General features: G+C 33.3%; 1 long non-coding RNA gene across 2 annotated transcripts; it reads right to left on the reverse strand.

Annotated features, from left to right (window-relative positions):
• Window positions 1-6001: 6001 nt before the first annotated feature.
• LOC129940213 (uncharacterized) lies at window positions 6002-10238 on the reverse strand. Of its 2 annotated transcripts, XR_008780635.1 has the most exons (4): window positions 7733-10238; window positions 7341-7662; window positions 6705-7275; window positions 6002-6632 (listed from the first exon to the last, which is right to left on the reverse strand). It is a non-coding gene; the product is annotated as an uncharacterized LOC129940213 (long non-coding RNA). The 2 variants fall into 2 exon arrangements; XR_008780634.1 differs by having other exon boundaries at window positions 7341-10238.
• Between the last annotated feature and the right edge of the window lie 3576 nt (window positions 10239-13814).

Genomic DNA, 13814 nt, shown 5'->3' on the forward strand with positions numbered 1-13814 from the left:
TGATTTTTGCTTTTCAAATCGTTTTACCTTGTTGCGCTCCCACAGGTTTACCTGTTTGACATCACGGAGACAATTTTTCGTTTATGCTGTCAGACTGTGGAATAATCTTCCCAGTCACATGAGGTCTGGAATCGAACATAGAAGGTTTCATCAACTTTGTTTTGAATATTTCTCAAATTTGAACTGAGGTAACTTTTTTGTAATAAAGTAACTTTTTTGTAATTATTGTAATTTCTTCTTCTTGCGACTTTAATTTTTAATTTTGTTTTTAATTGATTGTTATTGAATAAATTATTAATAGTTTGCTACAATTGCTTTAAACATAGTGTTTACATACTTGCATTATCATTAGTAAATATTGTACTATATCCTGTACTATTTATAAGTCAATCTTAATGTACAGCTGTTTTTTTAATCAATAAATATCAAATATCAAAAACAACCCCAAACGTTAAGCCAGCCGCCTCCATGCTTAATTATTGGCAAAACGTATTTAGGGTGGAACGCTGTTTCTTTTGGCCTTCGGACATAACGTGCACCATCTTGGCCGATCCTATTTATTTTAGTTTCGTCACTCTACACTATGGACTTCCATTCGTTTGTGTTCCAGTTGGCGTGTGATCTTGCTAACTTTATTCTAAGTCTACGTTACCTTGGGGGTACTAGTGGTTTCTTCCGAGAAACACGACCATGCAACCCAACTTCCACCAATCTTCTTCTGATTGTGCGTGGCCCTATCGGGACATCGAATGCAACCGAGAGTTGGCGTTGTATCTCTGTGGATCTTATTTTTGGGTAATTTTTGGCCAGCCTATTAATTGCTCGATCTATTTGTGCAGCTTGTCTTACGGGCTCGTTTTTTACGGGGTACATTTTCAGCAGTCCCGAAGTTTTAAAAATGCTTAATTGCATTGAAAACTTTCTTTACAGAACAGTTCATTTAATATGGAATTGCTCTAAAAGACATTTTAAGCTTCCAAAGCTGGAGAATCACTTTCCTTGTGGGAGGATCACAACTCTTTACTTTTTCCCATTGTAATTACCTCCAATATTTAACAAAATATTCTTTTAAAACGTTTGCAGACAATTCAGAATTCTCTTCTTACCAATGCAAAATAAAAAGATTATTTTTATTTCACCCAAATCAAATGTTATTTTACTGTTTGTAATTAGGTGACCAGTTGAAACGAACACTTTTTACACTCTACCTTGATTTTATTGTGTACTTTGCAAAGACTTATGCACAAATGATGCTTTTTCAAAGAATTATGTAATAACGCTTGCATTACACCGTTTTGGATGCCGCTATTCTAGTCACACTTGATAAAGTGAATGTGGAAATGAGAAGCAACTAATGTTTCTAAATAGTTGTTCACAGCTGTATGTAGGAACTATATTCATCAATAACATGGCTTCTTTCTTAAAAATATGTTTGTATTACTGCAGAAGAGAACCGATGAGCCGATTTATTTAAAATGGTGTGTATACAAAATTTATTTTATATGTAAAATTTAAATGAAACACCTATCTATCTACATCTATTTTAAACACCGTTTTTTGAACACAAAATGAAGTTCATCGACCCAGTCGTGCATTTTATTATTATTTTAATAATTACATTTCTATCTATGATATCGAGTAAATTCGAACAAGATTTGAATAATTTCATTGATAAGTATTCAACGTATGCCTTTTGGAATGAATATTATTTCTAATAAATCCTTACTATCTTTCTTAATCTGAAACCTGTTTTGAATTTGTTTGTGTTCAATTTTCATTTAAACTTTTTAATTAGAACCATAAACGTGCTGCCTCATAATCTGATGATAATCTGGAGGGATACGCCTAATCTGGGAACTTTTTTATTTTTCCAAATTTTTGAACTTAACATATTAAAAAGCTGACAAAAATAGCATGCAAATAAAATAATAATAGTCTTTGAAATACGAAACTTTTATTTATGAGAAAATAAGTATACAAAATGTATTTTTTTTTAAATTTATTTTCCAATCTTCATCTTTGTAGGTGGAATCATATTCCTCTTCTTGCTCGATTTTATTCTTAGGTTGTGTATCTGTAAGAAAAAATCATGACAAATTTTTCTTCATGAATAACGATTTCTTCAATCAAAAATCAAATGGGGTGGCGCAACAGTCCGTTGTGAACCAGGGCCTAGTGACTTACAACTCTCAACCATTCCTGTGTGCGAGTACTGTTGTCAGGAATGGAAGGGACCCACAATTTAAGGCCGAATCCGAACGGCTGGTTTTGAGAAAGCACTTTTTCATGACAAGAATTACTCTTGAAGGATTTGTCAATTCCTCGCCAGAGGCAGTACCCACGAAAATTATTTTTTTTTTTTTAAATTAAGGTGGCACAGGCAGGGATTGAACCCTAGACCCCTTGCATGACAGTCCAAAGCACTTTTTTTTTTTTCTTTTTTTTTTCCAAATTCATTTTTATTAATTCAATCTTAAACCTCACTTAAAGCTAGACAAAAATTCATAAAACTAGCCTAATTATCCATAACTTACAACTAACTTAATGGTCCCATACGGACACTCTAAGTTAAACTATAACACTTAATACTCGGCCCTAAGATCTATTTTACTTCAATATATATTTTATTTATTTCTGTATTTATTAGAAAATTTTGAAAAAAACTAATATCAAGATCCTTTTTTTTACTTAAAAACTACTTAAAATAATGTCCTTAATATAAAACTTAAAACTAACTTAAACTACCTATTCTACCTATAAACTACTTAAAACTAGAACAACCACAGCAGCAAAATCTAACATTTTTGTTTTTCATATTTGTTATCTTTTTTTATTTTTTTTTTTAATTTCATGTTTTCTTTTTTTTTTAATTTTAATGTTCTTTTTTTTAATTTTTTTTTTGTATTTTTTGTATTGTTTTTTTTTTTCTATTTCTTTTTGTGCCACCATGCCTATTCTACCTAAAACTAAACCCTAAAACTATAAAACAAGTATGTAAGCCGGCCAAGGCTTAAAACCCCATCCCGACTACCTACTATCAAGTGCCGATTGAAGCCACCAAAACTGGTTCTCCTGCTTCACCCGATCAGTTCGGTCCCGTTCGGACACAGCCCTACTGAACCGAAGGAGCTTCGCTCCGCCTTGTGCCATGACGTCCCGACTGTACGGGAGTCGCCTATCCACGGTTCTTCGTCTTACGTGGTAGATTAACGGAACTGCTAATCTATCCTGTATCAGACCGCATTTGTCTAAAAAGACGAATGCCTCTGGGGGAATGAAGCCGCTCAAGCGTGCACTCTCAAAATACTCGTCGTTTGGATAGAACGACCCGAAAATTAAATTGTTGGTCGAAGACATAGCTCTTGCAATGTGACCTCGAACGAGTTTTATCACGAAATTGTCAATTCTGTTGATTTGAGCCCCATTGTATAGGACCTCGTTGGAATAGTAATGCACATAAGAAGATTCGGCTGTTCGATATAAGCCGGTTCAGTGTCGTAAACACTGCCGCTCGAACACCCGAAACTTCTCCATCTGGGAAGGGGCAACGTTGAACCACACAGGACATCCATAAACAATCATTGGCCGTATGAGGGCCATGTAGCAAATTACCTTCACTCTGGGGTCAAGCCGACTGCTTAAAAACAGCCGTTTCGTCAGAGCGAAGGCTCCTCTGGCCCTGGTCAGAGCAGCATTTATATGTCTGTCGAAATATAAATACTGATCTAACCAGATACCGAGGTACTTCACTACACTTTTGCTCGCTAATGGCTGCCCGGGAAGATCAACGATGACCATCTTGCGCCAATTCTTGCACGCATCCCTCGTGGCCCTAGCCAACGGAGTCCGGAACAGAATTGTCTCCGACTTCTGGACATTTATTTTCAGTTTCCAGTCGTCGCAATATCGCTGAATCTTGTCGAAATCACGCTGCAAGAGAATTTTAATAACCTCAACCTTTCGGGCCGTTCTGTACGCAATAAGATCGTCGGCGTACGCAATTGCCTTTGTAAGACTACCTATCAGATCACTGGTGTAAATGCTGAAGAGAATCGGCGAATTCACCGCTCCCTGTTGAAGACCATTTTTAATTGAGAATGTTGTGGTAGAAGTTACGTTGCCACTTTTGACAACAAACTTTCTACCGTTAAGCATATCATAAAGTATATACAACAATGGCTTGCTTATGCCAAGCCTGCTCAGTTTTAGGTAAAGACCCTCTAACCATACGGTGTCAAAGGACTTTTCCAAATCAACTAGAACAGCACCTGTGCATTGTTGTTTTGATTTATTCCATTGGATATCAGAAACGAGTTTAGACGCAGCATGAATTGTGTCATGACCCGCCTTGAACCCGAACTGTTTATCCGGAATTATTTTGTTGTCCGCAGCCCACTTAGTCAGAGCCCTATTAATGATTTTTTCGAAAATTTTGCTGATGCTCGGAAGAAGACTTATCGACCGAAGATTTGACGGGTTGGAGTTGTCCTTTCCCTTTTTCGGGAGAGGATGAACCACAGCGGTCTTCCAATGCACTGGATAATATGCATTATTCAGTGCATTGTTGAAGAGTGTGGTGTAAATGTCAATTGCTTCCGTCGGTAAATGTCTCAGTACAACGTTGGATATACCATCGACACCTGCTGACTTTTTATTTTTTATTGACTTGAAGATGAGTTGAAGCTCAACCTTTGTCACTAACAAGGGACTTGGTCCCGTTTGCTCGGCGGTTATGGCATTTGCCAAGGAATCGTCATTGAACCGCATGAAACCGCGGTTCTCAGATCGCCAATGTGTGATATCATTACGGAGGTAAAAGTGATTAAGTAGGGCTCTGTTTTCCAGGTCGTGGTTGGGGCGAATGCTGACATTAACCTTGTACACTTGCTGGAAAGCAGCTCCCACCGCCTCCACTTTTTCCTTCGGATCTTCAATTATGTAAAAGTCATCGACAAAGATGGCTTCTTCTGGATCTATTTGCGCTGTCCTGAGTATGTCTCTGTTCTCTTCAGTTCTTTGGAGTTTAAGACACGGAAGGTCATTATCGTTTTTTTTCCTGAATATCTTGTTGATTTTGGGGAACATACTAGGGTCACTTGAATTAACTGACCCTATCTTGCTGTCCCAGTACTTGTTAATTGATAGCCTGTAGTTCTCCTTAAACAACAGATTGACATTTTTTGTTGACGATTTCATTGTCCTAACCTCCAAGTCGCGTGGGTCTGTAAGTCGTCTGTGCAAGTTTTTGAGTCTTGTCAGTAAGCCACTCTTGTGCCTACGTTTCTGTTTTTTCGTATGGTTATGTCACTCGAACGAAGGTCTCTCGCTAACGTTGGTCAATTTCTGTATTTTTCAGGTTTCTGTTTTTTCGTGGGGCTATGTCACTCGAACGAAGTTCTCTCGCTAAGGCGTTGGTGAAACGAGGCAAACGCATCTTACTGTACTCCACTCCACTCCACGCGTTCGTTCGGAATCTGCATTACGGCAGCCAGTCCGCAGTGATCACTGTCGTACTCAACTGTCTGTAAGCAGTTTCGCGGGTGATTACCCACTTTGTCTGTAACTGTCAGTCTGGTGTCGTACAGCAAAAGATCCAATCGAATATCTTCCCATGAGATATTACTTTACTTACAGAGTCTCTCATAACTTTTAAGAAATTACGAAAACTAAGTGAAATAGCAATGATTTGAACGGGAGTTTAAAGCAAAGAGATACGTCATGCTTTACCGGTTTTAAAAACCTGATGTAATAGAAAAATTTAAAGGTGAGGTTCGAAGTCAGGACATCTTAATCCTCTCAAAATAGAACGAGTTTCTTACTAATGCTGTTGACCACATGAAACCACAAAGAATTACAAACGAACGTGATGAACCAAAACATAAGAATAGGATTAAAAATATAAGTTTTTAATTTTGTTAAATGAAACATATGTCTGAATAAAAAAATAAAATCTACTTAAAACAGTTTATTTGCTTTTTAATTATTAGCTATTTGCTTAAAACGAAACAAAAAGAAAAAAGGTATAATCCACTATGAAAATTGACCTGAGCAATTCAAATTTGGGAAATCCAAACAAAAATATTTTTCTTTGAATAAAGTACATTTAATAGCTATCTTTTTTATTTACTCAAAAACCAAAAAATTGCATTTTAACATCCAGTTTTTGTTTTTTTAAGTAAAAATACATTATTAGCGTTGAATTTAAAAAAATTATACTAAATTACAATTTTAAAAACAAATTTATTTCAAAACTAGCTGCGCCGCGAACCTAAAATATAAATGGATAAGATTTAAATCAAGTCGTCGACAAGAATCATCTTCATTTCAGGATTTGTTGCAATACCGCTTTGTTTTGTTGCTCAAAAAAATCAGTGCTTTTAAAGTTTGTGGTTTATGTGAAGCTTACTTTGAAGTAGTCTTACTATCATGAGCCCATGGTCAATGAACGCACAAATGCACAATTTCCGATTTTATTATTTTAGGAAATTTTTGGCAGGTGAAGGTTGCGGAAATTTCTTAAAACATCATTTGGACAGTTCCTTTGTCGATGGTCTTCTATATGATTCCAGTTAGTTCTTTTGGTGATTCAATAAGGATTGTGTACTTAGGAATTCGACTTCTTTTTTTTCTGTCTATATACGAAAAATTTAAAAATAGTACATACATACGAAAATGATTAGATTTTCATTATTTAAAAAACTTACCAATGATTTTTGATTCCCGTCAATGTCGACATGCATTTTATCATCTACGTGGTCTGCGTCGGCCTAAGTGGCCGTAGTTACTGATGACTCAGTCAGAAGGTGAAGATTAAGCAAATTGATCACGATATTATTGCTTCGATTTGCACTTACACAACTGAACCTCTATGAGGTTCTATGAAATTATAAGATGTTGCTTTAGTTGCAGCTGCAAGAGTTGTTATTATTTGGTCGCCTTGTACCATAATACCCGTGGCATGAAGGTTAATGCGTCGGACTGTCATGCCAGAGGTGTGGGGTTCGGTACTGCCTCTTGTGAGAAATTGACAAATTCTCCGAAAGTAATTCTTGTCATGAAAAAGTGCTTTCTCAAATTATTCGTTCGGATTCGGCTTTAAAAATGTAGGTCCCCTCCATCCCTGACAACAGAAGGTACTCGCACACATGAATACTTGAGAGTTGTAAGTCACTAGGCCCTAGATTTCAACGGACTGTTGCACCACCCAATTTAATTTAATTTAATTTGTACCATACTTCTTGGCAGCTGATGAATGGGCAAAGGAAGTTGGAAATCCTAAAGAACCATACAATTTAAAATATCCGTGTTAAGATTACTCGTAAGTAAATGAATGAACTTACCTGATTTGCCTGCATACTCTGCCGCTGCTGTTGCCGCTGTTTAGTCATTCCAAAAATAGGCGAGCGACTATTGAATGTCAAAGCTTTCCCTTGCACCATTAAATTGAATTTCACAAAGTCATACAAAGTGACATAGCTAATTCGGAATTGAATTCGTTATTCTGGTGTTGTTGTTGCATTCGATGAATCTTACTATTGGCACAGCCGTCGACACCTCTATCGTCAACGTCTGCACCCACCATAGCCGTTGAGGCAGATCTCAACGATCATGCAATTGAGTGTAGAATAATATGTATACTTTACTTTAACCGGCTTCGAATAACTATTTACAAATAAAGGTGAAAGTCTGTGGTTAAGAACATTTATATTAAGAGAAATATAATATAAAATACATTAATCTGGGGACTAGTGCCCTTGTTTTGAGCAAACCTTCCGAATTTCTTTAGAGAAATTTCTTTCTGTATCATGGTTTGTAATCGGCAGCACTCCAAATGGCAGAACACTAAGGAAGTGTTAATAAAGTCGATTTTTATTCATTTATTATCTTCTTGAGTTGGACGTAAAACATATTTTTGGAGATTCTTTTTCTAACGTACCTACTTGAACTCCGAGTAGAATAAGTCTCATTGTTTTCTTCTGGTTCCTGGTCTGTCGTTTTTTTAATTAATGCACTCGTAGCTCTTGATCGTTAAGGCTTTTGATATGAAAAGATATAAAGTCTTCTAAATGTTTAGACAAAACAAAATAATTTACAAAAACTTACTTGTAGAATCTCAAATTGAATGTTTTGTTTTTGAAATCGAAATTGTGGAACTGTCATTTTTGACAAGAATTCAATTTGACATTTTTCCTTTTTTCCACCACTCACATGTATTAAATTTGAGGGTGTTTCAGGCAAGACGGGTACCGGTTGGATCTCTTAGTAAATATATTTCTCTTTGCCGCTGGCGCTGCAGCGCGCTGCCATTGGCCTAAGCTTGTTACATGCTAGATCTGCTCAAACCCATTGGCCAGGTTTGGTTGGGCACCAGGTTCTCGAAAATATTAAACTTTGTGTGCCGTGTGTTAGTTGATCAAAAGACATGGGGCAGGTTCAGGTGAAATAATTGATTTGAAAGTAAGCCAAGTTCCTAGCATCTGATTGGCCAGCTATCAAAAAATTGCCTTCCAAATAAGGCAACTTTATTGGAAACTTGACTAGTCAAATAAATCTCCCTAACTATCAAGTCAAGTCAACTTATGTCACAATGACAACTGACCATGTTTTTTTTAATTAACTGAAAGTTGAACTTTATTCCTCTAAGATTTATGTATTTATTTTTCGCCCAATTTCATTTAATATTTTGTGTAAAAGGATTTCTCAACAAATTGGAAAAGAAATAAGTAATATTTCCTTACAATACGAAATGCAAATTGGGATAAACTTTTAGTTTGCCTAAGGAGTGTTTTGTAGACAATAATGTTTTTGGTAGTTTTTGTACGGTAAATTGAAGGTAGAAGTTGGATAAGTAAACTTCTGAGTTTGAAGTTTATTACACTTTAAAAACTAACTAGTAGACTAGGTCAAAGGAGGCACTTTGGTAAGCAATTTGGAAAACACTTTTTAAGCAGAGCTGCTCTTATTTGTAAAAAAAATAAGCGTAATGCGATATAAGTATATGTATGTAGGTACCATACAAGTGTAATGTAATGCTTACTTATATATCATACAATTGGATGAGTTAAATTAATACTTCCCAAAGCTTTTGAGACGTCTGCTCTGGATAAAGTACCTACCGGCCTAAACAATTCCTTACAATTCTGCTTCCTACACTTTAATACATATCTACGACTACGCACCCTCTTCCCACTTTACAAATTTAAAAAAATACCACCATCGTTTGAATTTGATAAAGAACTATTTTAATAGAATAAAGAACAAAAATAATTTACTCCTCTCTTTATTTTAATACTTTATATTACCAGTCGCTTTTATAGGTTTTTCACACCAAGTCAAAAATCCGGTTTTCGTGAAATTATTGATTTTGGCCGAAAACCTACATTGAAAACTCAAGTTTTCCCACACATGTTTGGTAAACAACAAGTTTTTGTACACCACAAGTTTTATATAAAACCTCTCAAAAAAAAAACCAAAACAAATAGTTCATTTTGAAATAAATTTGGTCGTGGTAAGTAATATTATTTTAACAAAATCCTTACAAAATAAGAATGATTGCTTTTTGTTTTTTATTTACAGAATATGGAAGAAAATTTACCAACGTCGAGAATAAGAGCACTGGCGGTTCTTTTATGATCCTCCAGAGTTTCAAACGCTCTTTGTTAAGCGAGGAACGGGGATTCACTATGGCTGGTGGCGTGACGACACAATGTGGGAATCGTTGTTCCAGTAATTAAAACAAGAACAGTGTGCTATGGACAGCGATGCCAACATCAAGAAGATCCTCAGTGCTTTGGACAAGCCAGGCGAGTCCTTATAGAGATAGTCATGGACAAATTGCAGCCCATCATAACAACTTCAATTATCGCTCCATATGAGTGTGATTTTGGGACGAATCTAGAACTAAGAATTGACCTTTTCTGCTCCGGCTATAATGACCTACACGAAATCGTTGAGAATCTTCTCAACCCCTGCTCAGACGGCCACAATATATGGTGATCCTGAAGGCACATTTGGCCAAAAAAAAGCTCAGTATTTTGGATTGAATTTGTTGTGAAAGAAGAAGAAAATGTTTTAAATAAAATGAATTTTTGTTGTAACCCGTCCCCAGAACTTCAGTTGAAACTCTTCTTCGAGACAAGCTAGTGTTACGGCCTTGTCTGCACTGATATGCTGCTCTATCACAGCACAGTAAAGAATTATCGACTTAAGGCTGTCGATGGCAAAGACAAATCCTTAATAGAATGTTTACACTTCAAGAGTTTTCAAAAAATTGAATCTTGAAAAAATAAATACGAGTACCATATAGAACATCTTCCCTGTGAAAGGAAGTACTTGGAAAACTACGTTTTATTAATGATAGAAACTTGAGATAATACAAAATGTTTAACACAATCTTCATATTTTGTTGAACAATTATTTTCATCAATAAAAAATTTGACAGCCGGTGTTAAACAAATTTAAATGTCAAATGAAAACGTGTAAATGTTCGGTGTGAACGACTTTTATGTTTTCGAAAACTTTTTGCCGAAAATCCGATTTTGGGGTTGGTGTGAAAAGGCTATTGGCTCCAAACAAAGTTTTCGTACAGGCAGAGCAGAACATATGGCTCCGTTTCACAATTTTGTAATCCATGATAGTACTATTAGAATATAATATACTAAGGTTTAAGGGATACAATGAAAAAACATTTTTGGTATTATTTCTTATTTATTTTCTGTATAGTAATTTTGTTTTGCTTGTTAGAAAATAAAGACAATTAAAAAAAAACTTCAAGGCAGAAAATATATCGTAGGAGTAAATAAAGACATTTCAATTTTTTAATGTGGGACAGTTTAAGAAATGTAAGGACATTTTTTAAATCATACAGTTTTAATGCGCATGCATCTCGCACTGATAATTTTCCATCCTGTCTGTCGATTTTACTTGCTTAAAACTCTAACAAAATATTCATAACAATATGTTGTGCGAGAGAAATAATTTAAAATCAATATCTTTCTTTGTTTTCCTAGTTATTGAGTCAAAAAGGATTTCTTATCAGTTTTTTGTTGTTTTTGCATATTTTTATTTTATTTTATAAAAGTTTCACTTGAATTTTTCTAGAAGATTAATTAAAAATTACCAACAGGTTTTTGCATATGATGATATAGTTTGACTTCAAAATCACTTTTTGTTAACGAAATACTTAGTAGAAACCAATGTTTACCAATTTTAGTAGCATTTTTTGAAAATTTGTATTCCTTATATACACAAATACAGATTTATGCATTTTTCTAAGAACAATATCCTACGTTTACAACAAAATTTAGCACAGAATTAAATCATTTGGAAGTCTATACCTTATTATTTCACGAGATTTTTTATAGATTTTAATTTTTATGAAAAAACTGACCGTTTATTTTCAATAAGATGAAATTAGTTTGAAGTCAATGCGTTTAATTTTAAAGAAGATATTTAAGTCAAAAATCAAACTTTTAGTAATGTTTGTTTACCTTTACAATTTTTGTAAGAAAGAAGTACCAGAAGTCCAAAATGTTATTTTTGTTACACAGAATTATTATGGAAATAAAATTTATTTTTTCGTATTTTTGGTATCACTTCACAATATAAAATTAAATTTAAGCCGCTAGCACAGATAATAAATTTATACAAATGTCTCATCCCTGCATCCCTTATTATCTGTGCCGCTAGCATTATTAGCTCGTGAGATATCCACTCAAATTTTTTTAAGTGTCTTTTCCGCATCTTTCTACATCATCACGCACGCACATACATCTCATTATTTTTTTGGTTCATATTCCTAAGACCTTGAAACGTCGAGAACTATCAACATTTTTAATTCGAGAAATAATTACAATTAATACCCATGGAAAGTTAATAATTTAATACCCACTCAAGTTAGTTTGGATTTATGTTGTTGTACAAATATAAATTTTAATTAAATTCCCATAGTAAAACGGTAACTGATAGTTCCATTTACAGTAATTATTATCAGAAATTGTATTTCCTTATTTTTTATAAACATTAAACTACCGTTTTAGTTACATGAACATTTTAATACTAAATTTCACTTGAAAAATAAAATTAAATTTTAATTTTTGTTATTACAGTTTAGGTGAACATTGAAAATATACGTGACATTCAATATTTTGAAACAAATAAAAACTGAAATAATTGAAATGTTAAGTAAACAACGTAAGAATAATAATTTGCTTGCGGACAAAGAAATTTAATTGAAATTCACGTAAAAACTTATACTGTTTAAGTGCAGTTTCCTAAAAACAGTATTTTTAATTTGTTTCATTTTTTTGTTGCACAAGTTTTTTTTAATATTAAAACTAAAAAACTCAAGTAAAAACTATAATGGGTTATTTCGGAAACTTTTTGTCATTTGTTAATAGCGATGTTCTCAGTGTCTTTACCAATTTTCATTGATAATACTAGTTTTTCTAAGGTTTGATAAATTGTGTGTCTTTTTTTGACTAAAATAACCACATCGACTTCAAACTAGTTCTCATTTTTTGCTTACAATTGGGATAGTTCTGAGTTTAAAAATAATTTACAAGAAATAATATCATACTTATATTGATAAAGATTGGCCAAACTTCTTTCATGTTATACCTATACAATATTGATATTATCTTTTAAAAAAATTAAAAAATCAATTGACAATAGTTTTACAAAAAAAAAAAAATGTATGTATAGGTATAGGCCCACCTACCCTTATAATCAGAATTTATTTGTAGTCAAAAAGTTGAAAGTAAAAGGCTCTTAAGCTGCTTGAACTCGGTAAAAATATTTGTATTTGTCCAATGACCAGTTCACCTCTTTTCCACCATTTGAATTTTTTTTATTGTGAAAAGGAGTTTTGTTTCCATTTTACGAAAGGCTTTGTCTGCTACAATGCCAAAATGCTTACCGAAAATCATGTTTTATAATTATTATACATCCTTTTTAAGTAATTATTTTCCATTTAAAAACGACCCTTATTTTGAATAATTTAAACAATAAATGAGTTTTATGTAAATTAATTTTGAATCAACTTATATGTAAGAGCAAGGTTGTGCGACTTAATATTGTTTTATTTATTGATGTTTAGATGTCAAATGATAAACAGGTTATCGCAGGAATTCTTTTCTTTTCGGTACAATATTTAAGTCAATCTTGAGGTTATTTAATTATAAAGTAACAATAAATAACACATTTGAATTCGGTCCGCTGTATCAGTAACAAAATTAATGTCTTAAAATATCGCTTAATAATTGTGGATAAAATGTTCACTACATATTTATTTTCGCATCCAAGCAACTTTCAACAAATCTAATTTGTAGATCAAGACAAGATTTTTTTTTAATTAAAAAAGGTAGTTTTTCATTTTTTTTGTTCAATACAATTATACAATACTAATGTGCGATTAATTAAAATTATTAAAGTAATGCATACAAAAAAGACAAATTTAAATACAAAACTTTTTCTGGAAGTTTTCAATTACACCGAAGACCAAAAAGTTAATCTTAAAATAAAAAAGAGTATTTTGTAAACTGTGCAACAATATAAGGTTATTTAACGGCAATTTAAAAATTTAAGTTGTCTGATTTCAATAGATTTTAACATAAAACAAAAAAAAAAAACAATATAATAAGGATTCTTAAGATTAGTTAAATTTATCGATTTGGTGAAAACGATAAAAAATTGCAATAAACTTTGAAGTAACATTATGTGTATATATATATATATATATATGTACACATTATTAATAGGTTGATTGTATTTATAGATTATTTATCCATTTATTAAGAAACATTACAAGCAGTTAG

The sequence above is a fragment of the Eupeodes corollae genome, chromosome 1 (assembly GCF_945859685.1).
Source record: "Eupeodes corollae chromosome 1, idEupCoro1.1, whole genome shotgun sequence".
Classification (NCBI taxonomy): Eukaryota; Metazoa; Arthropoda; class Insecta; order Diptera; family Syrphidae; genus Eupeodes; species Eupeodes corollae.